The 25,521-nt window shown below is 47.7% G+C and overlaps 2 long non-coding RNA genes across 2 annotated transcripts in view; one reads left to right on the top strand and one right to left on the bottom strand.

Moving 5' to 3' along the window:
* Positions 1-4,335: 4,335 nt before the first annotated feature.
* LOC311591745 overlaps positions 4,336-25,521 on the bottom strand; it is a 153,985-nt gene continuing 132,799 nt past the window's right edge. Inside the window, exon 2 of the long non-coding RNA XR_014777180.1 lies at positions 4,336-4,663. This is a non-coding gene — a long non-coding RNA (uncharacterized lncRNA). The remainder of the gene's footprint in view (positions 4,664-25,521) is intronic.
* The window catches only part of LOC311591746, a 167,087-nt gene continuing 155,670 nt past the window's right edge, over positions 14,105-25,521 (top strand). The window contains exon 1 of the long non-coding RNA XR_014777181.1: positions 14,105-14,356. This is a non-coding gene — a long non-coding RNA (uncharacterized lncRNA). The remainder of the gene's footprint in view (positions 14,357-25,521) is intronic.

Here is a 25,521-nt window from a genome sequence, read left to right on the forward strand (position 1 = left end):
CTTTAATGCACAGAATTCTAACTGCTATATGTCCACTGAGTGATTGGATTAAAGGTGGGTGTGTGTGCGCGCACGAGCGAGACCACACCTGGCCTCCTTTCATTTCTTTACCTTCCATTGATCTAAGTCTGGGGTTCTAGTGGTCAGTGTGTGGCTAATCTTGAACCCATAACGCTGTCACTTTATTATATGTTTAGTTTAAAGTCAAATTCTCTGATGGTGTTCACCAAAATGAAGCCACCTTCTGGAGGGCAGATATCACGGTGGCTTACCTCACCAATACGGAAGCAGTCCTGGGACATACTTTTCAAGGTCATTTATTCTGGAGGACCAGAACTTAAACCCAATTTGCATGTGTGGAATTCTGAGGAAGTTCTCCTAATCTACACAGTACCCTCGCTGTGTGAAAAGAAAATCAACTAAATTGTTTAACTCCCTGTCTTTTAAAAAATTGTTTTTTAATTAATAAAAATATTAGAAGGAAGCCGGGCGTGATGGCGCATGACTTTAATCCCAGCACTTGGGAAGCAGAGGCAGGTGGATCGCTGTAAGTTCAAGGCCAGCCTGGTCTACAAAATGAGTCCATGACGGCCAAGGCTAACACAGAGAAACCTTGTCTCGAAAAATATATATATATTAGAAGGAAGAGAAGGAAGAGGAGGAGGAGGAGGAAAGGAAGGAAGGAAGGAAAGAGCCAGGCCTAGTGACAGCAATGCACTGATTATTTAAATTTTTCATGGCATTAGTCATAAGAAAAAAAATAAAATAAAACAGATATAATTAATTGTCCTGGCATGCACCACCAGGCCCTGCTTCCCTTAATTTCATTTATTTATTTACTTATTTATATTGGTTTTTTAAGACAGGGTTTCTCTGGGTAGCCTTGGGTGTCCTGGAACTCTGTTTTTAGACCACGCTGGTCTCAAACTCACAGAGATCCACCTACCCCTGCCTCCCAAATGCTGGGATGAATGGCGTGTGCCACCATGCTGGTCCTTTCAGCTCTTTATCTCCAAGAAAGTTTCTAGGTAGTCCTGGGAGTTCCAAACTAAGTCCATCTACACAGCAGTTTCTAAGACAGCCAGAGGGGAGGAGAGAGAGAGAGAGAGAGAGAGAGAGAGAGAGAGAGAGAGAGAGAGAGACAGAGAGAGACAGAGACAGAGAGAGACAGAGAGAGACAGAGAGAGACAGAGAGAGAAAGAGAGTCCATCTCCAAAAACCTTAGATAAGTAAGATACACAGACAGAAAGGCAAATGGAGGCCAAGCATCATAGTTTCCTCATGTAATCACAGCAGAGACAGGTGGACTTCTGTGTTTGGTTTTTCCAAGTACATATTTAAGTCTTTATTCAGCTATCTATCAAGGATAAACCGGTCCTTTATTTAGTGTAGTCTCCGTACCCCACGTGGAACCATTGAAATCCCTAACTAGATGAGGCCTGCCTCCAGCTCATAGAGTTTCACCTGCCTCTGCCTTCAGAGCTATGGGATTCAAGGCCTACAGGACCACACAGAGCTGGCTTATTTAAGTTCTGGTTTCAGAAGTTAAACCCAATGTGCATGTACAGAATTATAGGGAAGCCTATCTGATCTACACAGTTCCCTCGCTCCATGAAAAGACAAACCACATAAAGGCTTAACTCGCTCTCTGAAAACAAAAAAACAAAAATTAAGAGCTGGATGGAGAGGTGGCTCAGAGGTTAAAGGAGCACTGACTGCCCCTCCAGAGGTCCTGAGTTGCGTTCCCAGGAGCACACGGTGGCTCACGGCCATCTATAATTTGATCTAACTTTCTCCCCTGGCGTGCAGGCATACACGCAGGCAGATGGAGCACTGTACACATAATAATGAATAAATATTTTTAATTGAAAAAAAACTTTTAAATTAACCATAATGACAGGGGGAAAATTAGTTCAGAATCTTTCAGTAGCCAAGCGGTGGTGGCACATGCCTTTCTTTAATCCCAGCCCTTGGGAGGCAGAGACAGGTGGATTGTTGTGAGTTTGAGGCCAGCCTCGTCTACACAGCGGGTCCAAGACAGCCAAGGTTCCATAAAGGAATGCTGTCTTCAGGAAACAAAACCAAAACCAAACCAAAGGAAACAAAAAAATTTAGACCGAGGAGCTACACCAGACCTCTGAGACGGTTCCTTTCATTTTATTTACCTTTATTTCATTTCATTATTTTTTTTATTTCTTTTTTTTGGGCGGGGGCAAGGGATTCGTTTTTCATGTTAGGGTTTCTCTGTGTAGCCTTGACTGTCCTGGACTTACTTGCTTTTTTAGACCAGGCTGTCCTAAAACTTACTGCAATCCGACTGCCTCTGCCTTCTGAGTGCTGGGATTATTAGCGTGGGCCACCACCGCCCGGCCTTATTTTAATTTTTTTCTGTGCATCATTCGGTATGAATGTGTCAGATCCCTTCTAGTGGCCTTACAGACAGTTGTGAGCTTCCGTGTGGGTGTTGGGATTCCAACAGAGGTTCTTTGGAAGAGCTGCCAGTGCTCTTCACGACCGATCCATCTCTCTAGTCCCATTTGCTTTGTCTTCATGCTCTCTTTCTTTGAATTCTGAGGCACCGCCAAACAGGGGAGAAAAAAATCTTCCGAAGTGATCTTCTCTGTTCTCTGTTTACCATCCCTCTAGATGGCAGGGACTTAAATCCAATTCACACGGGGTGGGGGGCATGGGGGCGGAGCAGAGGGCCGGGGGCGGAGGGTGGGGGGGCACTTGCATGCGCGCAGGGGGCAGGAGGGTGATTGTGAGGAGCCTCTCACCCCAGACCTTGAAAGTACCCTTTAAATTAAAAGTGTAAAAAAAAAAACAACATTACTACCAACACTCATTTGTTTTGGAATATAATTTATGGTAGAAAGAAATGTGTTGGTTCGCGTACAGGCCCAAACATACACAAGATACTGGAGAGACCAAAAGGTAGACCAGCCGATGCCTGTTCTTTTCGTTCAGTGTACTATTTTTGTGAAATGGGTTGGAGTCCTTCCTAGTCCCGTCTACCATGACCTAGAAGTGTGACTGTCTTAAGCTGAAATCAGGAAGCAGTCCATTTCTGGAAGAGGAAAGAAAGGGTTGCTATGAGTTCAAGGGCCAGCCTGGTCTACAAAGTGCGTCCAGGATGGCCAAGGCTACACAGAGAAACCATGTATCGAAAAACAAAAAAATACAAATGAACAAACATAAAAAAAATCTTAAAAGTATCCCTGACACATCTGCCGGGTATGGTATGGTGGTGCACGCGTTTAATCCCAGCACTCGGGAGGCAGAGGCACATGGATCGCTGTAAAATTTCAGGGCCAGCCAGACTGGTCTACAAAGCGAGTCCAGGACATCCAAGGCTAACACAGAGAGACCCTGTCTCCAAAAGACAAAAAAGAAAAAAAAAAAAAAGAATCTGACATCTAAATTTTAACCAACCATTAGCTAGTTTACATCCTACAGGTGCCCATCTACCCACGGAACACGCCACATTTCCACTGAGTCCTATCTCGCTGTGGTAAAAGTGAGACCACAGGAGCAACACCAGACCTCCCCCTCAGCTGGGTCGTTTCATTTTGTTTTTCTCTCTTTCTGTTCTCTTTGAGTTCTGCATTAGGTGTGCAGTGTTCTGCCTGCATCTCCACCTGCGGGCCAGGAGAGGGCACCAGGTCTCCTCATAAATGGTTGTGAGCCACCACGTGGCTGCTGGGAACTGAAGGCTCTACCTTCCCAAGAGCAGCAGGTGCTCTTCAACCCTGACGCATTTTTATTTTTGTTATTTTTATTTTTTATGTTTGTGGTTTTTCGAGACGGGTTCTCTGTGCAACAGCTCTGGGTGTCCTGGAACTCACGGAGATCCACTGGCCTCTGCCTCCCAAGCACCGGGAGTAAAGGCGTGTGCTGCCGTTTTATGTTTCTTAATGCTCTCTTTGGTTTAAATGCTGAGGTGCTGTCACAGAGAAAGGAGAATAACTTATCAGAAAAATGCACCATCATCCAGACGCTGTGGCGCTCGCTTTTAGATAAAAATAATGATATCGATGGGAAAAGACAGGACGACCCCACCCCGGCCCCGCCCGTGCGCCGCCCCCCAGGGCTGCCAAGGACGCGGGGAGACAGGGAAAGGGGTTGACACTTGGGTGGAGGGGTCAGGAGGAACAGGGAGAAGGAAAGATCCGCCAGGAGCCACTGGCGTGGCCAGGCGCGCGCTGCAGGGTTGAATCCTCCGGGCGGACTGCACGGACCTCATCCCATTTACCTCTTAACGCTTTCACTCCCTGTTGACCTCTCTCTTCAAAATTCTTTTCAAATTTCCCTTACGGTACTTGTTGACTATAGGTCTCCTGCCGGTATTTAGCCTTAGATGGAGTTTACCACCCGCTTTGGGCTGCATTCCCAAGCAACCCTACTCCGGGAAGACCCGGACCCTGCGTGCTGGGGGCCGCTACCGGCCTCATGCCGTCCACGGGCTGGGCCTTGATCAGAAGGATTGGGCCCCCCACAAGGGGCGCCGGGAAGTGGGTCTTTTGTACACCACATTTCCTGTGCCACGCCGAGTGGCGGGGATTCGGCACTGGGCTCTTCCCTGTTCACTCGCCATTACTGAGGGAATCCTGGTTAGTTTCTTTTCCTATGCTGACTAATATGCTTAAATTCAGCGGGTTGCCACCTCTGATCTAAGGTCGCGGAGCCAGAGGGAGAGGACACGGTGTGGCAGGAGAGGGGCGGCGGCCACGGGAAAGGGACCGAGGCCCCTTTCTTCTCCACCACCCCGCCCGCCCTCCATGACACACGTCTGAGGGGTCCGCGAGAGAAAGAGCAAGAAGATCGAAGGGAAGAGCGCGGAGGTGGAGGCGGCGGCGAAGCAGGAACACGAGCTGGCGACCTCGCTTTGGTGAGTGGCTGGGGTCCCAGGGCACGCAACGTGGCACGGAGACGGGGCCGACACGCGCAGCCTCTACCTGACCCCATCCCCCGGGGAGCGCTTGCATCAGCAAAGGAATAGACTGCGGCGTCCTGCAGGACCCTCACTGGAGGGGGACAACCCCCGGGCAGAGGAAAGACAGAGAAGGTGGCGGGGCCGGTCCAGGGAGCACAGACCGATGGCGCAGCCTCGGCACGGGCTCGGCCAACCTTACGGACTCGGGCGGCATGACAATGCTCCCAGATGGCTAAGGGGTGCGTGGGGCAGGAACCCAAACCCGGGGACCGGCGTGGCCGCATGAGATGTCGGGCAGACACGGTGGCAGAAGACGAAGGAGAACGCAGAGGGCCGAGATCCGGACCCTGATGACTCCAAGGGTACGACGACCCCGCCTAGAGAGGTCTAACCTGGACCACGACCTCCATCACCGCCAACGCGTGACCGCTCACACTGCCACACGGCCGTCAACACAGACACCGGGGACATGGGAAGACCGCCAGCGACCCCCCTTCCTTTCCCACCACCTTGCCTCTCGAAGCTTTGCGGCCTTTCTTCACGCTCTCCTCTGCACGGAGGCCGGAAAGCGGCGATGGCGGCACGCCGACAACCACCCCACACGTCTGAACTTCTGCGGACGGAGGGCCCGGAGTCGGGGACCCTGCAAACAAACCCACAGCCACGCGAACCCACCCCTCAGAGACGGACACCGAAGGGGTTTTGCGATTGATTGTCAAGCAACACTCAGACAGGCGTATCCCTGGGAGGAACCCAGGGCCGCAAGTGCGTTCGAAGTGTCAATGATAAATGTGTCCTGCAATTCACATTAATTCTCGCAGCTAGCTGTGTTCTTCATCGCCGCACGAGCCGAGTGATCCACCGCTAAGAATCGTACGAGTTTTTCGTAGGGCATGTGGGAGAGACGGGAGTCCCTCGCTCACATCACAGTGCCCCGCCCCCCACACCGGGAGAGAGGGCTCGCCTCGGGCCGGCCAGCAAGAGCAAAACAGAAGGAACACGAACTCTGGGGGATGGGTCGGTTAGACGGAACGGGAAAAGAACCACACACACACACAGCAACACGGGACCCGCCCAGCGAACACGGTCGAGGCGCCCATGACACGGGAAGCCAGGACGGCAAGCCAGGCACAGCTGCAAGAGGCCCACGGACGCCCAAAGGGGAGGCTCCCACCCCAACCCGCAACCACGGCCTGGGGAGCGTCCCTGGAAGGCTGAAAGCGGGCAAGAGTCTGAGAGAGCCGCTGGAGGGATAGAGGGACCTCACACACCCCCAGGCCGACTCCCTACGGGCCCCGCCGCCTCCCCCCTACCCTGGGGGCAGAGAGGCGATTTCCACGGGGTCTTTAAACCTGCGCACCTGAACGCGACAGCCAGGTACTCGGAAAGGTTCGGGGAGGACACTCGAGGTCAGAAAAGCCAGGAGGAGATGGATGCCGGACCCACCGCGGCCATCGCCGACCGCATGCAACACACTCTAGGCTCGGTAAAGCCGGAGCCACCGCGTAGGCGGCCGAGATGAGACGCGAAAGCGCCCCCCACCACAACCATGACATAGACTGGCACCACCGCCACGGGAGGAGACGAGCCGGACGGGAAAAAGGGGCTGCCCGCGGGTCGCGGCAGGCACCTAGCATGCAGGGTCGGCCACCCCAGGGAAGAAGCAGAAGGAGCGAAGAGATGGGAGAGGATTGTGAGAGAGGGCCGGGAATGGCAAGGGCTGCCCACCCCACAACAGACGGCAACGTGCCCCGCCTCCTCACCATCCTCTACCTCTTTCCTCTTCCCTCCTTCTTTCAACCCAGAGGACCGAACGACCAAGACCGACCACATGCGGCAGCAGCCGATGCGACCTGGGACACGCGCCTCCTGGCGGGGAGAAACAAAGACGGACGGACGAACGGACAGACGGGCATGGCCAGCCGACCGGCGCCTCTCCTTAATGATCCTTCTGCAGGTTCACCTACGAAAACTTTGTTACGACTTTTACTTCCTCTAGATAGTCAAGTTCGAACGTCTTCTCAGCGCTCCGCCAGGGCCTTGGGCCGACCCCGATGGGGCCGATCGGAGGGCCTCACTAAACCGGCCAATCGGTAGTAGCGACAGGCAGTGTGTACAAAGGGCAGGGACTTAATCAATGCAAGCTTATGACCCACACTTACTGGGAATTCCTCGTTCATGGGGAATAATTGCAATCCCTGATCCCTGTCACAAATGGGGTTCAACGGGTTACCCGTGCCTGCCAGCTTAGGGTAGGAACACACTGAGCCAGAGAGTGTAGCGCGCATGCAGCCCCGGACATCTAAGGGCATCACAGACTTATTATTGCTCAATCTCTGGTGGCTGAACGCCACTTGTCCCTCTAAGAAGTTGGGGGACGCCGACCGCTTGGGGGTTGCGTAACTAGTTAGCATGCCAGAGTCTCGTTTGTTATCAGAATTAACCAGAAAAATCGCTCCACCAACTAAGAACGGCCATGCACCACCACCCATGGAATCAAGAAAGAGCTATCAATCTGTCAATCCTGTCCATGTCCGGGCCGGGTAAGGTTTCATGTGTTGAGTCAAATTAAGCCGCAGGCTCCACTCCTGGTGGTGCCCTTCCATCAATTCCTTTAAGTTTCAGCTTTGCAACCATACTCCCCCTGGAACCCAAAGAATTTGGTTTCCGGGAAGCTGCCCGGCAGGTCATGGGAATACCATTTCATTTTGAGTAATGTTCTCTTTGGTTTAAATGCTGAGGCGCTGTCACGCAGAAAAGAGTGTAATTTATGAGAACAACACAACATCATCCAGGCGCAGTGGTGCTCTGTGGATGATACCATCGCAAGGGCAATATTGGCCCAATCCCTCCAGTACTGGCACCGGCCATAGAGAGGGGGGCGAGGCTCTCCTGCTCCACTGGGCAGGTGTAAGAACCAAGCTTTGGGGTTTTGTTCTGTTTTGTTTCTGTCTCCCACTACCACCACCCCCACACCCTCGGCCCAGAGACAGGGTTTCTCTGTGTAGCGTTGGCTGCCCAGTCTGGGGCTCCTTTTGTAGACCAGGCTGGCCTTAAACTCACAGCGATCTGCCTGCCTCTGCCTCCAGAGTGCTGGGATTAAAGGCCTGCACCACCATGCCATGCCTGGCTTTGTTTTTGGTTTTGTTTTCCTTTGCCTTTCACCCAGCACTTGGGAGACAGAGGCGAGAGAATCACTTGCACTTGCATGTCCAAGACAGGCAAGGCTACATGAGAAACCTTGTCTGGAAACAAACAAGCAAGCAAGCAAGCAAGCAAACAAAAAACAATTTCTTTAACCCAAGAAAAGTTCTAGTTCCAAACTTGGTCAGTATACACAGCGATTTTCAAGACAGAGAGGAATATAGAGAGAGACTCTGTCTCCAAAATAATTTAAACACTGTGTAAGTAGATAAGTAAGTAAGTAAATACATCGATGATAGATTGATCGATAGATAGATAGATAGATAGATAGATAGATAGATAGATAGATAGGATTAAGGGTGTGTGCCACCATGCCTGGCTAAATATTTAATTTTTTACTCAAATATTTTAAAAGATTATACTAGTCATTTATTTAGTGTATTCTCCGTACTATACTAATACATAAATACACAGATGTTAGATACATACACACATACACCCATAGATACATAGATAGATATAGAGAGAGATACAGAGATAGAAAGATAATACACACAGAGACAGACAAATGGAGGCCAATCCTCATAGTTCCCTCATTTGATCACCACAGAGTCAGGCAGCCTGGTCTAGGGAGTGCCAGCTACCTTCTAATGTTTATTAGTCATCATTCAGTACTTAATCTATTTATTAGCAATGCAGTAGTGACTCTATAACCAGCACAGAAAATGTGATTCTATATCCAGCACAAGAAGGTGGGGGGGAGAAAGAGAGAGAGAGATCTTGACTAAAAGAAAAAACTGGCCGGGCGTGGTAGCACACACCTTTAATCCTAGCACTCAGGAGGCAGAGGCAGGTGGATCGCTGTGAGTTCGAGGCCAGCCTGGTCTAAAAAGCGAATCCAGGACAGCCAAGGCTACACAGAGAGACCCTGCCTCAAAAAAAAATCCAAAAATAAATAAATGAATAAATAAATAAATAAATAAATGGGAAAAAATGGAACCAAAATCGAGAAAAAGGAAAGCATTTTCTCTGTACGTAAGCAATTCTAAGTTGTTATACCATTCCTTCTATGTACTTTGGGTTAAACTTTGTGTTCCTAAGAAAAGTGTCCGTTTTCAAAGAATAGCCAAATGGCTCTTATGTGTGGTGCCTGATTTTCAAACTTTTCAAAAAGCAAGGCATGCCTGCCTGCCTTCCTTGAATTCCCAGCACCCCGGAGGTAGAGGCAGACAGATCACTGTGAGTTCGAGGCCAGCCGGTCAGCCAGCCAGCCTGCCTGCCTGCTTGCCTGTATGTCTGTCTGTCTGTGTCAAACCAAACCAAAGGAAACCAAGTAGCAGGGCCTGCCATGCATCTGGGCCATAGGAGGACAATGAAGCCTCAATGGGTTGTATATAGACCATGATGAGTTTGGGGATAGGAAACTATGATTGGAAGGCATGGTAGGAAATTAAAAATTGATTAAATTGAGAGCCCTGCCCCTCCGCAAACCTAATGGAACAAACAGTCAGTCAGTCTTGAAACCCTCAGGCAGCGAGTGTCTAAGCCAACTGTACACTTTCATCCATCGGGAGTGTGCTTGGTTAAAAGAAACTGAGAAAAGAAAAAGAAAAACAAAGATGGGTGGGGGCTGGAGAGAGACGGCTCAGTGGTTAAGAGCACTGTCTGCTCAATTCTCAGCTCCCACATGGCAGCTCCCACCTGTCTGTCTTTAACTCCAGGTCTAAGGTTATCTGACACTTTCATGCCTGCCTTGTTCTCAGAAGTCGGAAGCAATTTTGGAGGTGCATCACAGTACAGGATCACCTCCAAGAAAGCCCACATGGCTAATGAGCTCCTTGAACAAGATGGCCCTCGGCATGCCTGGCAGTTGTGCGCAGCCGAGCCAAAGAGTTTCTCATTCATGAAATAAAATAAAATACAAAAACCAAACCCTAGCCCTGAAATGATGATGTGGCTGGTGTGCCTGAAACAAAAATATAGGTATGTGACCCAACAGGAACAGGAACAGGAACAGGTCTCTCTCAACACCAGGAGGACTTAACCTATCTTGGTCTCCACTGGTAAAGATCCACCCCCCCCCCCCGTAATCAAAATGAGAGCTATAAATGGGGCAGCTTTCTCCACACATCTTGTGCCTTAAGACAGTGGAAAGTCTAGCCAGCACTCAGTCTGGAGGCAGAGGCAGGTAGATCTCCGTGAGCCTGGTCTACAGAGTGACTTCCAGGAGCTGTCACACAGAGGAAACCTCTGTCTTGAACCCTCCCACCCCCCACCCCTCCTAAAAGGGTAGAAAAATCACTTTTCTTCAGGAAGAAGTGGACACTAACCAGTCTGCAAAGAGGTGTGTGTGTGTGTTTGAGGGGTGGGGTGGGTGTTCCTCTTTACTTATTAAAGAAACAGTGAGTCAAGCAAAGCCTTCCTTTGATTTTTATCCTCACATTGTGGGATTACATTGCTAGAGGAAGACTAGAGGAGTCAGAGGTGGTTCTTTCTAAGTAAACATTAAAGACCATATCTTCAACTGGAGCGAGTGAGGGTTTGTTGTTGTTGTTGTTGTTGTTGTTGTTGTTGTTGTTGTTGTTTTCCTTTTCTTGGGGGGGCGAGTTCTAAAACATTCCCTCTGAAAGCAAACTGAACTCATGCACCAGGAGAATCATGTCTCAGCAGTTAAGAGTACCGGGTGTTCTGACAGACGCCTCGTGAGTACCAGTAGTCCACAGATGCACGCACAGCCAGACAAGCTGAGAAACAAATAAATACCTGGAAACTAATTCTTTATCCATTTATTCACATTATTTTATTGAGTCAGGGTTAGTGAAAGAGGGCTGGGAGGTAGGGAGAGTACCAGCTATGGGTCAGGAGGGGAGGGTTGTCTTCTTATGCTGTGAGGATGAAGTTTCATATGTCAGTCCAGATGGGCTGGCTATTTTCTCCAAGAAGAATCTTCCTTCTGGCCTCTCCCTCCTACATGGAGGCAAAAAAGCAAGCAGAGAAAACAGCTGTCAAGTTGGGACCCATAAAGCAAGTGTCCATTCCACAAATGCGGACAGGAAGGGGAGAGAGAGAGAGAGAGAGAGAGAGAGAGAGAGAGAGAGAGAGGTGGGGGAGGGGGGAGAGACCTGCATCTAACACACAAAGTTTTAGGTAACACAATGCTTCCCAATGTCTCCTCCCTATTTCTCTTCCCCACCTCCAGCAAATGACATCACCTCCCCCCCCCACAGTAATGGGTGGGAGCGCGCATCTGTGATCAGACCTGGAACAAAACAGAAAACTATGGTAGTCTGCCATTTTTGGAGTTAACACTGGACCTCTCTTCAAGGCGATCTGGTGTCTTCTTCTGGCCTTCAGATAAACATAGAGAAAGTAATGAATGAATGAATGAATGAATGAATAAGTAAATAAATAAAATAGCTCCTGGAGGAGGTAGAGAAAGATTATGGTGCCCTCTTCTTGCCTGCAGGTGCAGATAGATAGATAGACAGATAAATAGAAAGAAAGAAAGAAAGAAGGAAAGAAAGTTCGATCTTCACAGACTGAGTAATTAACCACATATTTATTGATAAATGGCTCCAGGAGGAGGAGGAGGAGGAGGTGAAGGAGGAGGAGGAGAAACATATCTGGTGCACTCTTCTGGCCGGCCCTATATATATATCTGCAGATAGACAAGCATAGGATAGATAGATTGATAGATAGATAGATAGATAAACAAATAGATAGCTTGATAAATAGATAAACAAATAAACAGATAAATAAATAAATGGATAGAAAGATAGGCAAATGAATGAATAAACAAACACACAAATAAACAAGTAAATAAATAAACAAATAAGTAAATTAATTAATTAATTAATAGCCCACCCGTCCCCCTCCCCCCAGTGGCATGGGAAAACAAACAAACAAACCAAACTTCATCAAACATCCGCGGTTAGGCAGAAGGGACAACTGGTCGACTTCCATAGTTTTAGGTTATGACCCGCATCCCTTGAAAGGGACAACTGGTCGACCTCCATGGTTATAGGACTCGCATCAGTTGTGTGTGTATATATATATATATATATATATATATATATATATATATATATATATATTATTTAAAAAAAAAAAGTCCAGAAGGGACATCTGGTCGACCTGAGGTGTCCCAAATGAGAGCACACGACTCCCCGCGTGGGACTACTGGTCTACCCGGTCTCTGGGGAGAAGGGCGGTGTGATCCCCAACCTCCAGGCGGGTCGGGGCAGGAGCAAGGTAAAATGGATAAAGCCTACCCCGCCCCCCCCCAGCGGTCACACTGCTACCACCGCCTTCACCTCACACCCCGGCTTGGCCAGGGTCGGAGTGGGGGCAGGCAAGAAGAGGCGGCTGCGGCGACGCGGGCAGGGGTCGCTTTCTCCCGGAGATGCGGAGGGGAAAAACGGGAACCCGTCATTCGGGAGACAGGGGGAGTGAGAGTGGGGCGGACGGGCAGGCGAGACAAACCCTTGTGTCCAGGGCTGACTTTCAGTAGATAACAGCAAGGGAGCTTCTCTGCAACATAGAAACCCCAACCCAGAAGCAGGTCGTATATGATTGGTTTAGCGCCAGGTTCCACAGGAACTTGCACTGATGTGACAGGCGAGAGGGTGGCCCCCTTTCCAGCTGCGCCCCGTTTCCCGGGACGAATGGCTCTCCGCACCAGACCCCGGTCCCAACGTGCGGCGGGGAAGACCGCCGGCCGGCCGTTGGCGACACCCCCGGGAGAGGGCGCACATGCGACATCAACGACGATGGATCGCCAGTGGGGACGGACGGGGACCCGGCTATCCGGAGCCAACTGAGGCTACCTCGGCGCTGCCATATCATTCTGCCTGGGCGGGATTATAACTTAGAGCGTTCAGTCATAATCCCACAGAAGGGGGAAAGAGGGCAAGAGTCTGAGAGAGCCACGGGAGGGAGAGAAGGACCTCACACCCACAGGCCAACTCCCTACAGGCCCCGCCGACCCCCCCCTCCTGTGGGCTGAGAGGTGACCTCCCCAGGGGTCTTTAAACCTGCGCGCCGGAACGCAACAGCCAGGTACCCGGAAAGGTTCGGGGAGGACACGCAAGGTCAGAAAGCCCGGGAGGGGAGGGATGCTGGACCCATCGCGGCCATCTCTGACCACATGCGACACGCTCTGGGCGTGGTAAAGCCAGAGTCGAGGCGTAGACGGCTGAGATGAGACAGGACAGCGCCCCCCACCACAACCACGACATAGACACGCACCACCGCCATGGGTGGTGACGAGCAGGATGAGAAAGAGGGGCGGCCCACGGGTCGCAGCACGAAATGAGTGGGCGGGGTTGGTTACCCAGGGGAAGAAGCAGAAAGAGAAAAGAGATGGCAGACGAGCACTAGAGCGGGACGGGAACGGCAAGGGCTTCTGCCCCCACAACAGATGGCAACGCGCCCCGCCTCCTCACCATCCTCTTTCCTCTTCCCTCCTTTCAAATCACAGAGGACCGACCAACCAACCATGCACACGGCAGCAGGAGATGCGACCCGGGACACGCGCCTCCCGGCGAGGAGTGACAAAGACAGACAGACTGATGGACACGGCCTGCCGACCTGTGCCTCTCCTTAATGATCCTTCTGCATGTTCACCTACGGAAACCTTGTTATGACTTTTACTTCCTCTAGATAGTCAAGTTCGACCGCCTTCTCAGCGCTCCGCCAGGGCCTTGGGCCGACCCGGGCGGGTCCGATCCGAGGGCCTCACTAAACCATCCAATCGGTAGTAGCGATGGGCAGTGTGTACAAAGGGCAGCGACTTAATCAACGCAAGCTTATGACCTGCACTTACTGGGAATTCCTCGTTCATGGGAAATAATTGCAATCCCCGATCCCCATCACGAATGGGGTTCAACGGGTTACCCACGCCTGCCAGCTTAGGGTAGACACACGCTGAGCCAGTCAGTGTAGCTTGCGTGCAGCCCCGACATCTAAGGGCATCACAGACCTGTCATTGCTCAATCTTGGGTGGCTGAATGCCACTTGTCCCTCTAAGAAGTTGGGGGACCCCGACCACTCAGGGGTCGCGTAACTAGTTAGCATGCCAGAGTCTCGTTCGTTATCGGAATTAACCAGACAAATCGCTCCACCAACTAAGAACGGCCATGCACCACCACCCTCGGAATCGAGAAAGAGCTATCAATCTGTCAATCCTGTTCGTGTCCAGGCCAGGTAAGGTTTCCCGTGTTTAGTCAAATTAAGCCGCAGGCTCCACTACTGGTGGTGCCCTTCCATCAATTCCTTTAAGTTTCAGCTTTGCAACCATACTCCCTCCGGAACCCAAAGACTTTGGTTTCCCGGAAGCTGCCTGGCAGGTCATGGGAATACCGCCGCCACATCGCCAGTCGGGATCATTTATGGTCAGAACTACAAAGGTATCTGATCGTCTTCGAACCTCCGACTTTCGTTCTTGATTAATGAAAACATTCTTGGCAAATGCTTTTGCTCTGGTGCTTCTTGTGCCAGTCCAAGAATTTCACCTCTAACGGTGCAATATGAATGTCCCCGGCCTTCCCTCTTAATCATTGCCTCAGTTCTGACTTTTGGAAGAGCAGCCAGTGCTTTTAACCCCTCCTGAGGCATTTTTTACTTTTATTTCATTTCTTTTTATTTCTTTTTGTAGTTTTTCGAGACAGGGTTTCACTGTGTAACAGCTCTGACTGCCCTGGAGCTCACGCCTGCCTCTGCCTCCCCCGTTCTAAGACAACAGGCATGCATGCTCCAGAACCACCTGGCTCCATTTCATTTTGCATAATGCTCTCTTTTGTTTATATGCTGAGGTGCTGTCACACAGAACAGAGTGTAATTTATGAGAACAACACACCATAATTCGGGTGCTGTGCTGCTCCCTGGATGATACCATCGTAATTGTAATATTGGCCCCGCCCCTCCAGTACTGTCATGAGCCCTGGCAGAGGTGGGCGGTGCTCTCCATCTCTACCAGGCGGGTGTGACAGCCAAGTTTTGGTGTTTTGTTTTGTTTTGTTTTGTTTCTGTCTCCTACTACCACCACCCCCACACCCTCCACCCAGAGACAGGGTTTCTCTGTGTAGCATTGGCTATCCAGTCATGGGCTCCCTTTGTAGACCAGGCTGGCCTTAAACTCACAGCGATCTGCCTGCCTCTGCCTCCTGAATGCTGGGATAAAAGTCCTGCACCACCATGCCATGCCTGGCTTTGTTTTTGGTTTGTTTTACTTTGCCTTTAATCCCAGCACTTGGGAGACAGAGGCGAGAGAATCACTTGCACTTGCAAGTCCAGGACAAGCAAGGCTACGTGAGAAACCTTGTCTGGAAACAAACAAACAAGCAAGCAAGCAAGCAAGCAAACAAACAAAAAACTACAATTTCTTTAACCCAAGAAAAGTTCTAGTTCCAAACTAAGTCAGTATATACAGCGATTTTCAAGACAGACAGGAATACATAGAAAGACTCTGTCTCCAAAATAATTTAAACACTGTGTAAGTTGATAAATAAGTAAGTAAATACATCGATGATAGATAGATAGATAGATAGATAGATAGATAGATAGGATTAAAGGTGTGTGCCACCATGCCTGGCTAAATATTTAATTCTTTACTCAAACATTTTAAAAGATTAAACTAGTCCTTTATTTAATGTATTCTCCATACTATACTAATACATAAATACATAGATGTTAGATACATACATACAGACAGACATAGATAGATAGATAGAGAGATAGAGAGATAGATAGAGAGATAATAGACACACAGACAGAAAAATGGATACCAATCCCCATAGTTCCCTCATTTGATCACAGCAGAATCAGGCCGACTCGTCTAGGTAGTGCCAGCTACCTTCTAATGTTTATTAGTCATCAGTGAGTATTGAATCTATTTATTAGCAATGCAGAAGTGACTCTATAACCAGCCCAGAAAATCAATGTGATTCTATACCCAGCACGAGAATTTGGGAGGTAGAGAGAGAGAGAGAGAGAGAGAGAGAGAGAGAGAGAGAGAGAGAATTGTGTGAGGAGGCTCTCTCTCCTGATATAGAAACTATACCCATCCTTTCAATAAAAAAGAGAAGAAGAAAAAATAAAGTAAATAACCAAGCAACCAACAAACAAATAACAACAACAACAACAACAAAAGACCACTACAAGCAGTCATTTTTTTGTAATATAATTTACAGTGGAAAGAATGTGTGCGTTCACATACAGGCTCAAACATGAACAGGAGACCAATGAGACCAAAAGACAGAGCAGCCGATGTCTGTTCTTAACGTTCAGGGTACTATTTATGTGAAATGGTTTGGGGTCCTTCGTAGACCCCTCTATCATGACCTAGAAGTGACAGACTTAAGGTGACATCATGAAGCAGTCCATTTCTTGAAGAGAAAAGAAATGGGTGCTGGGATTGAGATAGGTAGGAAGGAAAGAAGGAAGAACGGGATCAAAAACCAATCTCAGCACGTCAGAGGCGGTGGTCATAGCTATAGACTGTGACTGATCACTCAGCTGAGGATTAATTTTTAACACCCGTGAATGCTCGTGCTTGCGCGCGCGTGCACGCACGCACGCAAACACACACACACACACACACACACACACACACACACACACACACACACACGATGAAACAAGAAAAGCTCCGATGAGTGCAGTTACAAAGACAATATCGGTTGTTTTGTTATTTATCTTCAAATATGTGTGTTTATTCGCATGCATGCTAGGGTGAATATAAGTATTAGAAGAATCACATGTGTACACTTTAACAAACCATTTCTAGTTTAGATCCTCGTGGTCCCCTTCTACCCATGGAACACGCCAGATTTCCATTGAGCCCTATCTAAAAATGAGCCCTCTCTTAAAAATGAGACCATAGGAACAATACCAGTCCTAACTCTTGCTGGGGCCTTTCATTTTGTTTTTCTCTCTCTGTTTCAGATTGATTCCTGGATTAAGAGTGGAGTGTTCTCCTTGCCTCTCAGGACCATCGGAAGAGCAGCCAGTGCTTTTAACTCCTCCTGAGGAATTTTTTACTTTTATTTTGTTTCTTTTTATTTCTCTTTGTGTTTTTTCGAGACAGGGTTTCTCTGTGTAACAGCTCTGACTGCCCTGGAGCTCATGCCTGCCTCTGCCACCCAAGTTCTGAGACTACAGGCATACATGCACCTCCACCGACCGGCTCCATTTCATTTTGCGTAATGCTTCTTTGGTTTAAATGCTGAGGTGCTGTCACACAGAAAAGAGTGTAATTTATGAGAACAACACACCATCACCCGGGCACTGTGGTGCTCACTGGATGATACCATGGCAAGGGCAATATTGGCCTCACCCCTCCAGTACTGGCCCCCGCCATGGCAGAGGTGGGCGGTGCTCTCCCTCCCCACCTGGCAGGTGTAACAGCCAAGTTTTGGTGTTTTGTTTTGTTTCGTTTCTGTCTCCCACTACCACCTCCCCCACACACTCCACCCTGAGACAGGGTTTCTCCGTGTAGCATTGGCTGTCCTGTCCTGGGCTCTCTTTATAGAACAGACTGGCCTTAAACTCACAGCGATCTGCCTGCCTCTGCCTCGCAAGTGCTGGGATTAAAGGTGTAGCCAGACGGTGATGGCACATGCCTTTTTTTAATCCCAGCACTCGAGAGGTAGAGACAGGTGGACTGTAGTGAGTTTGAGGCCAGCCTCATCTACACAGCGGGTCCAGGACAGCCAAGGTTCCATAAACAAACGCTGTCTTCAGGAACCAACACCAAAACCAAACCAAAAGAAACAAAAAAATTTAGACTGAGGAGTTACACCAGACCTCTGAGATGGTTCATTTCATTTTATTTACCTTTATTTCATTTCATTATTTTTTTATTTCTTTCTTTTGGGCGGGGGCAAGGGATTCATTTTTCACGTTAGGGTTTCTCTGTGTAGCCTTGACTGTCCTGGACTTACTTACTTTGGTAGACCACGCTGTCCTAAAATTTACGGCAATCCCACTGCCTCTGCCTCCCAAGTGCTGGGATTATTGGCATGTGCCACCACCGCCCGGCCTTATTTTAATTTTTTTCTGTGCATCATTCAGTATGAATGTGTTAGATCCCTTCTAGTGTCGTTACAGACAGTTTTGAGCTGCCGTGTGGGTGTTGGGAATCCAACCCAGGTCCTTTGGAAGAGCCGACAGTGCACCTCACCACCGATCCATCTCTCTAGTCCCATTTGCTTTGTCTTCATGCTCTCTTTCTTTGAATTCTGAGGCACCACAACTCAGGGGGGAAAAACATTTCCGAAGTGATCTTCTCTGTTCTCTGTGTTTACCATCCCTTTAGATGGCAGGGACTTAAATCCAATTCACACGGGGTGGGGGCAGAACAGACGGTCGCGTGCACGGTGGGCAAGGGGTGCAGGGCGGAAGAGGGGCACTTGCAGGCACACGAGGGGACGGGGGGGGGGGGGATTGTGAGGAGCCTCTCACCCCTGACCTAGAAAGTACCCTTTAAATTAAAAGTGTAAAAAAAACCGTACTACAAACACACATTTGTTTTGGAATATAATTTATGGTAGAAAGAATTGTGTGGGTTCGCATACAAGCCCAAACATACACAAGAGACTGGATAGATCAAAAGGCAGAGCAGCCGATGCTTGTTCTTTTCGTTCAGGGTACTATTTATGTGAAATGGGTTGGAGTCCTTCGTAGTCCCCTCTACAATGACCTAGAAGTGTGACTGTCTTAAGTTGAAATCAGGAAGCAGTCCATTTCTGGAAAAGGAAAGAAAGGGTTGTTATGAGTTCAAGGTCCAGCCTGGTCTACAAAGTGAGTCCAGGATGGCCAAGGCTACACAGAGATACCCTGTCTCGGAAAACAAACAAACAAACAAAGAAGCATAAAAAAATCTTAAAAGAATCCCACACGCAGCTGCCGGGTATGGTATGGTGGCGCACGCCTTTAATCCCAGCACTTGGGAGGCAAAGGCCGGTGGATCACTGTGAGTTCGAGGCCACCTTGGTCTACGAAGTGAGTCCAGGACAGCTAAGGCTACACAGAGAAACCCTGTCTCAAAAAAAAGTAAAGATGAGACCATAGGAGCAACACCAGACCTCCCCCTCAGCTGCGTCGTTTCATTTTGGTTTTTTCTTTTTCTGTTCTCTTTGAGTTCTGAATTAAGTGTGCAGTGTTCTGCCTGTATCTCCAGCTCTGGGCCAGGAGAGGGCACCAGGTCTCCTCATAAATTGTTGTGAGCCAATACGTGGCTGCTGGGACTGAAGGCTATACTTTCCCAAGAGCAGCCAGTGCTCTTCAACCCTGACGCATTTTTATTTTTCTTATTTTTATTTTTTATGTTTGTGGTTATTCCAGACAGGGTTTCTCTGTGCAACAGCTCTGGCTGTCCTGGAACTCATGGAGATCCACCGGCCTCTGCCTCCCAAGCGCCGGGAGAATAGGCGTGCGCCGCCATTTTATGTTTCTTAATGCTCTCTTTGGTTTAAATGCTGAGGTGCTGTCACACAGAAAGGAGTATAACTTATAAGAAAAATGCACCATCATCCAGATGCTGTGGCGCTCGCTTTTAGATAAAAATAATGACATGGATGGGAAAAAACAGGACAAATAAAACAACAACACAAAAATGCACATAAAATTTACTGAATCATTAATAAAGAATAAGCAATGAAACGTGGGCTTACAAACAGGCAAAAATATAAAGAAAGAGACATATGAAGCCGGGTGTGGAGGCGCATACCTTTAATCCCAGCAGTCAAGAGGCAGAGGCAGGCGGATCACTGTGAGTTCGAGGCCAGCCTGGTCTATAAAGTGAGTCCAGGACAGCCAAGGCTACACAGAGAAACCTTGTCTCGAAAAACCAAAAAAAAAAAAAAAAAAAAAAGAGAGAGAGACATATGGTTAGAGAGACCCTAAGACAGAGGAGCCATGAATAGAGAAACGGATCATTTTATTTTCAGTAATTACAACAGAAAACACAAATAGAATTGACTGGTGTGGAACTTTTCCTGTGTCTCAGGAAGACTTATTTAGTTAGTTTTGGGTTCTTGGAGAGCTAGTTTCTTTGTGTAGCCTTGACACACAAGCACACACACACACACACACACACACACACACACACACACACACACACACAAATGGCGGGGGCAAGCATGAAGGGCAAAGGAGAGAGAGAGAGAGAGAGAGAGAGAGAGAGAGAGAGAGAGAGAGAGAGAGAGAAACCCTATGTAAAATAACGTGTCTGTCTGGAGTTCACGGTGTAAAGAAGGTGAGATATCCATAGGGCCTTATGAATATCTGTGGGAGTCAGAGGGAGACAGATAGACTGTGAATTCAGGTGGCTAGTCTGGCCTAAATAGTGAATTCAGAGACAATAAAGGCTACATAAAGAGATTGACCCTGTCTGTGAAAATCCAAACAAACAGCAAACAAATGAGTGTTTTCCTGTGAAACATGAAAATGCCCGACTTTCATATCAGCCAGCCATGAAGGCTGCTCGACCTCCACTTCCAAGGAGAAGTAGGGTGTAACTGGAAGATAATTAAGAGATAAGCAGTCAAGCAGGAGCCTCACCCATCCTTTCTGACACAAGGTCAAAGGGTAACCTTCAACTTTTGCTTTTTTTCCTTTGAAAGGAATAGGCCTTGTTCTGGCCTGTAAGTCTGTGTGTGTGTGTGTGTGTGTGTGTGTGTGTGTGTGTGTGTGTGTATGTGTGTCTTTTTCCCCCAAAACAGGGTTTCTCTGTGTAGCCTTGGCTGTCTTGTCCTGGACTCTCTCTGTCGACCGGGCCCACCTCAAAATTATAAAGATCCCCCTGCCTCTGCTTCCTGATTACTGGCATTAAAGGCCTGCACCACCATGCCTAGCTTTATTTCTGTTCCCCCAACCCCCACTGCTCACATAAAAGTCCATCCATATGAGTCTGGTGTCTGAGAGTGGTCAGTGAGTGGCCACTCTTGAACACATAACCAAAACAAAACAAAACCAAATTACCAAACGGGAAAGGCAAAAGCAGGCCAAACTCTGTTTCCAGGACAGACTGGCCTACAGCAAATGTTCAAAGACAGCCATGCCCATCACAAACAAGCCTGTCTGGTTTGGATGGTTGGTTGGGTGTTTTTGTTTTTGTTTTTGTTTTTGTTTTTGTTTTGAGGCAGGTTTTCTCTGTGTAGCCTTGGCTATCTTGGACTGACTTTGTAAACCAGGCTGGGCTCGATCTAACAGAGATCTACCTGCATCTGCTTCCAGAGTGCTGGGATTGAATGCCTGTGTGTTTTTAATTCCCTGTTACTTTATTGTCCATTCAATTTGATTTTATGAGGTAGCACTCTCTCTCTCTCTCTCTCTCTCTCTCTCTCTCTCTCTCTCTGTGTGTGTGTGTGTGTGTGTGTGTGTGTGTGTGTGAGTGTGTGTGTGTGTGTGTGTGTGTGTGTGTGTGTGTGTGTGTGTGTGAATAGGACCATGTGTGGTCTGATACTGTCATCCTTTATGATTACTCATACAAACTATGATTGAACATTAGACTCTGATGAGTGGTTAACCCAAACCCTAACCAGGCCAACCCCTCAGGCCATACAAAGTGAAAGTAGAATAAACAGAGAGCTGTGAAAACAGGGGAAACCTTTCTTCTCTAACAGGGAGGCCCAAGTGAAAGAGAGCGAAAGTGACCTCCTGACAAATCAGTTAGTGGCAAATCAGTAAGGGAAGGCAGCATCAGGAAGGGAGGACCCTTTTGAAAACACTTCACCGCTTGGGGTCCCTCCTTTGTTGTGTCTGCTGTTGCCACCAATGCTGTTCCTGTCCAGCCCCAACTTCTGGTCTCAGACTAAATACAGAGTTAGAGCAAATTAAAGCACCAGTCCAATGGTGCTAGAGATGATATTCTCTTTCCAGCTGCTGGGTGCTGACATGACAGGCATGCATGGATTAAGTGCATGTAGTACTAAGAGGATGGAGCCCATGGCTTTGTAAGCACCCTTGGCCATAGCTTCCCCTTCCCCTTCCCCCCTGCACCCCAACTTAGGTAAAGGCATTGGAACAACCATCCATGAGGCTTGCCCCCACAGGGCAGTTCCAGAGAAATCAGACAGCCTCACGCAGACATACTTGCATTCAAAATTGAAATAGAAAGGACAGAAAAACAAACCAAAACAATAACAACAACAACAACAAACCGATGCACATAAAAACAATAAGAAGAAAATAAGGAGAAATGAAATATGGATTTACAGAGAAAGAAAAAGGAAAAAAAAGCCAAAGTAAAAGTACAAAAACCATATGATTAGGTATCAGGGAGACCTTCCCTAAGACAGGCAGAGCAGCAATGAATTGATCATTTTAATTTTCATGTTATTAGTTGTAATTAACCCCAGCACTCAGGAGGCAGAGGCAAAAGAGGCAAGCAGATCTTTGTCTACAACAGAGAAGCCCTGTCTCAAACAGAAGGAAACAAAAAACACTAAACAACAACAACAATAGACACACAGATAAAGAAATCATTTAAAGGGAAGACATGAAATATGGATTTACAGAGAGAGAGAGAGAGAGAGAGAGAGAGAGAGAGAGAGAGAGGTAAAAGTAAAAAAACAGAACAGTAGCAACAACAACAACGAAAGCCAAAACCTTAGGTTCAGGGAGACCCTAAGGCAGAGCAGCAAGGAACTGATCACTTTAATTTTCATTACATTAGTTGTAATTAAAACCTGAAATAAGACTACCACACCTCTAATCCCAGCACTTGGGAGGCAAAACTAAGAGGATCGCTGTGAGTTGGAGGGCAGCCTGGTCTCCAAAGCAAGTCCAGGACAGCCAAGGCTACATGAGAAACCCTGTCAGGAAACAAACAAGCTAACAAACAACTACAATTTCTTTAACCCCAAGAAAAGGTCTAGCTCCAACCTAGTATGCACAACGATTTCCAAGACAGACAGGAATACATAGAGAGACACTGTCTCCAAAATAACTTAGGAGATAAGTAAGTAAGCAAGCAAGCAAGCAAGCAAATACATAGGTGATATATAGATACATGATTACAGACACACAGACAGACAAATGGAGACCAATCCTCATAGTTCCCTCATTTGATCACGGCAGAGTCAGGCAGCCTGTTCTACGTAGTGTTGGCTAGAATGTTTATTAACAATTAGTACGACTTCTATTTATTAGTAATGCAGTGGCTCATGCCTTTCTTTAATTCCAGCACTCAGGAAGCAGAGGCAGGTGGACTGCTGTGAACTCAAGGCCAGGCTGTTCTACAAAGTGATTCCAGGACAGCCAAGGCTACACAGAGAAACCCTGTCTCCAAAAACCAAAACCAAAAAAGAAAAAAGAGAAAAAAGAAAAAAGAAACAACCGAAGAGACATTAAATAAAAAAATAAAAATAAATAAATAAATAAATAAAATTACAAACATTGTTCATGTGTGACAAAACAGGGGCCACACAAGCCCAGAAGAAAGAAAGAAGGAAAAAAAGAAAAAGGGAAAGAAGGAAGGAAGGAAGGAAGGAAGGAAGGAATGAGGGAAGGAAGGGTGAAAAAAATTAAATATCTCAGACTGTGTGCACAAAAATACATGGGTTGTGGGCATGGGGGGGCAGTGTTGAGTGGGTGGGGAGGGGGGAGAACGCAGCTCATTAGACAGGCCCTCATTGTCCTGCCTCTGTGTTCCATGAACACTCAAATCTCTTACAACTCAGTGAATCGCAAAAAGAAAAAGAAAAAAGAAAGAGGAAAGGAAAGGAAAAAATTCCCGACTATACATTGATGCAACCAGTCACTACCTTCTGATTTGTCTGATTCTTCAAGATTCTTCTGTGGTGAACTGATGTGAGATCACTCACCTGTATGCTTTTGTGTACCCTGGTCTGACTTAGAAGTCAGAGATCTGCCTTCACAGTGCATGGATTAAAGCAATGAACTACCAGGGCCAATTTGATTTCATTTTTTGGGTGTTTTGGGGTTGTTTTTTTTTTTTTTTTGGTTTTTTGAGACAGGGTTTCTCTGTGTAGCCTTGGCTGTCCAGGACTCGCTTTGTAGACCAGGCTGGCCTGGAGCTCACAGCGATCCGCCTGCCTTTGCCTCCCGAGTGCTGGGATTAAAGGCGTGTGCAACTGATGCTCAGCCAAACAAATAAAGGTGGGTGTGTGTGCCCACACGAGCAAGACCACACTCAGCCTCCTTTCATTTCTTTACCTTCCATTGATCTAAGTCTGGGTTTCTAGTGTTCAGTGTGTGGCTAATCTTGAACCCATAATGCTGTCACATTATTATATGTTTAGTTTAAAGTCAAATTCTCTGACGGTGTTCACCAAAATGAAGCCACCTTCTGGAGGGCAGATATCACGGTGGCTTACCTCACCAATATGGAAGCAGTCCTGGGACATACTTTTCAAGGTCGTTTACTCTGGAGGACCAAAACTTAAACCCAATTTGCATGTGTGGAATTCTGAGGAAGTTCTCCTAATCTACACAGTACCCTCGCTGTGTGAAAAGAAAATCAACCAAACTGTTTAACTCCCCGTCTTTTAAAAAAATTGTTTATTAATTAATAAAAATTTTAGAAGGAAACCGGGCCTGATGTCGCATGCCTTTAATCCCAGCACTCGGGAGGCAGAGGCAGGCGGATCACTGTGAGTTCAAGGCCAGCCTAGTCTACAAAGTGAGTCCAGGATGGCCAAGGCTAACACAGAGAAACCTTGTCTCGAAAAAAAATGTACATATTAGAAGGAGGAGAAGGAAGAGGAGGAGGAGGAGGAAAGGAATGAAGGAAGGAAAGAGCCAGGCCTGGTGGCAGCAACGCACTGATTATTTAAATTTTTCATGGCATTAGTCATAAGAAAAAAAATAAAATAAAGCAGATATAATTAATTGTCCTGGCATGCACCACCAGGCCCTGCTTCCTTTAATTTCATTTATTTATTTACTTATTTATATTGGTTTTTTGAGACAGGGTTTCTCTGGGTAGCCTTGGGTGTCCTGGAACTCTGTTTTTAGACCAGGCTGGTCTCAAACTCACAGAGATCCACCTACCCCTGCCTCCCAAGTGCTGGGATGAATGGCGTGTGCCACCATGCTGGTCCTTTCAGCTCTTTATCTCCAAGAAAGTTTCTAGGTAGTCCTGGGAGTTCCAACCTTAGTCCATCTACACATCAGTTTCAAAGACAGCCAGAGGGGGGCAGAGAGAGAGAGAGAGAGAGAGAGAGAGAGAGAGAGAGAGAGAGAGTCTATCTCCACAAACCTTAGATAAGTAAGATACACAGACAGAAAGACAAATGGAGGCCAAGCATCATAGTTTCCTCATGTAATCACAGCAGAGACAGGTGGACTTCTGTGTTTGGTTTTTCCAAGTACATATTTAAGTCTTTATTCAGCTATCTATCAAGGATAAACTGGTGCTTTATTTAGTGTAGTCTCCGTACCCCACGTGGAACCATTGAAATCCCTAACTAGATGAGGCC

Source organism: Acomys minous (genome assembly GCF_964271855.1).
Source record: "Acomys minous genome assembly, contig: scaffold_24, whole genome shotgun sequence".
Lineage (NCBI taxonomy): Eukaryota > Metazoa > Chordata > Mammalia > Rodentia > Muridae > Acomys > Acomys minous.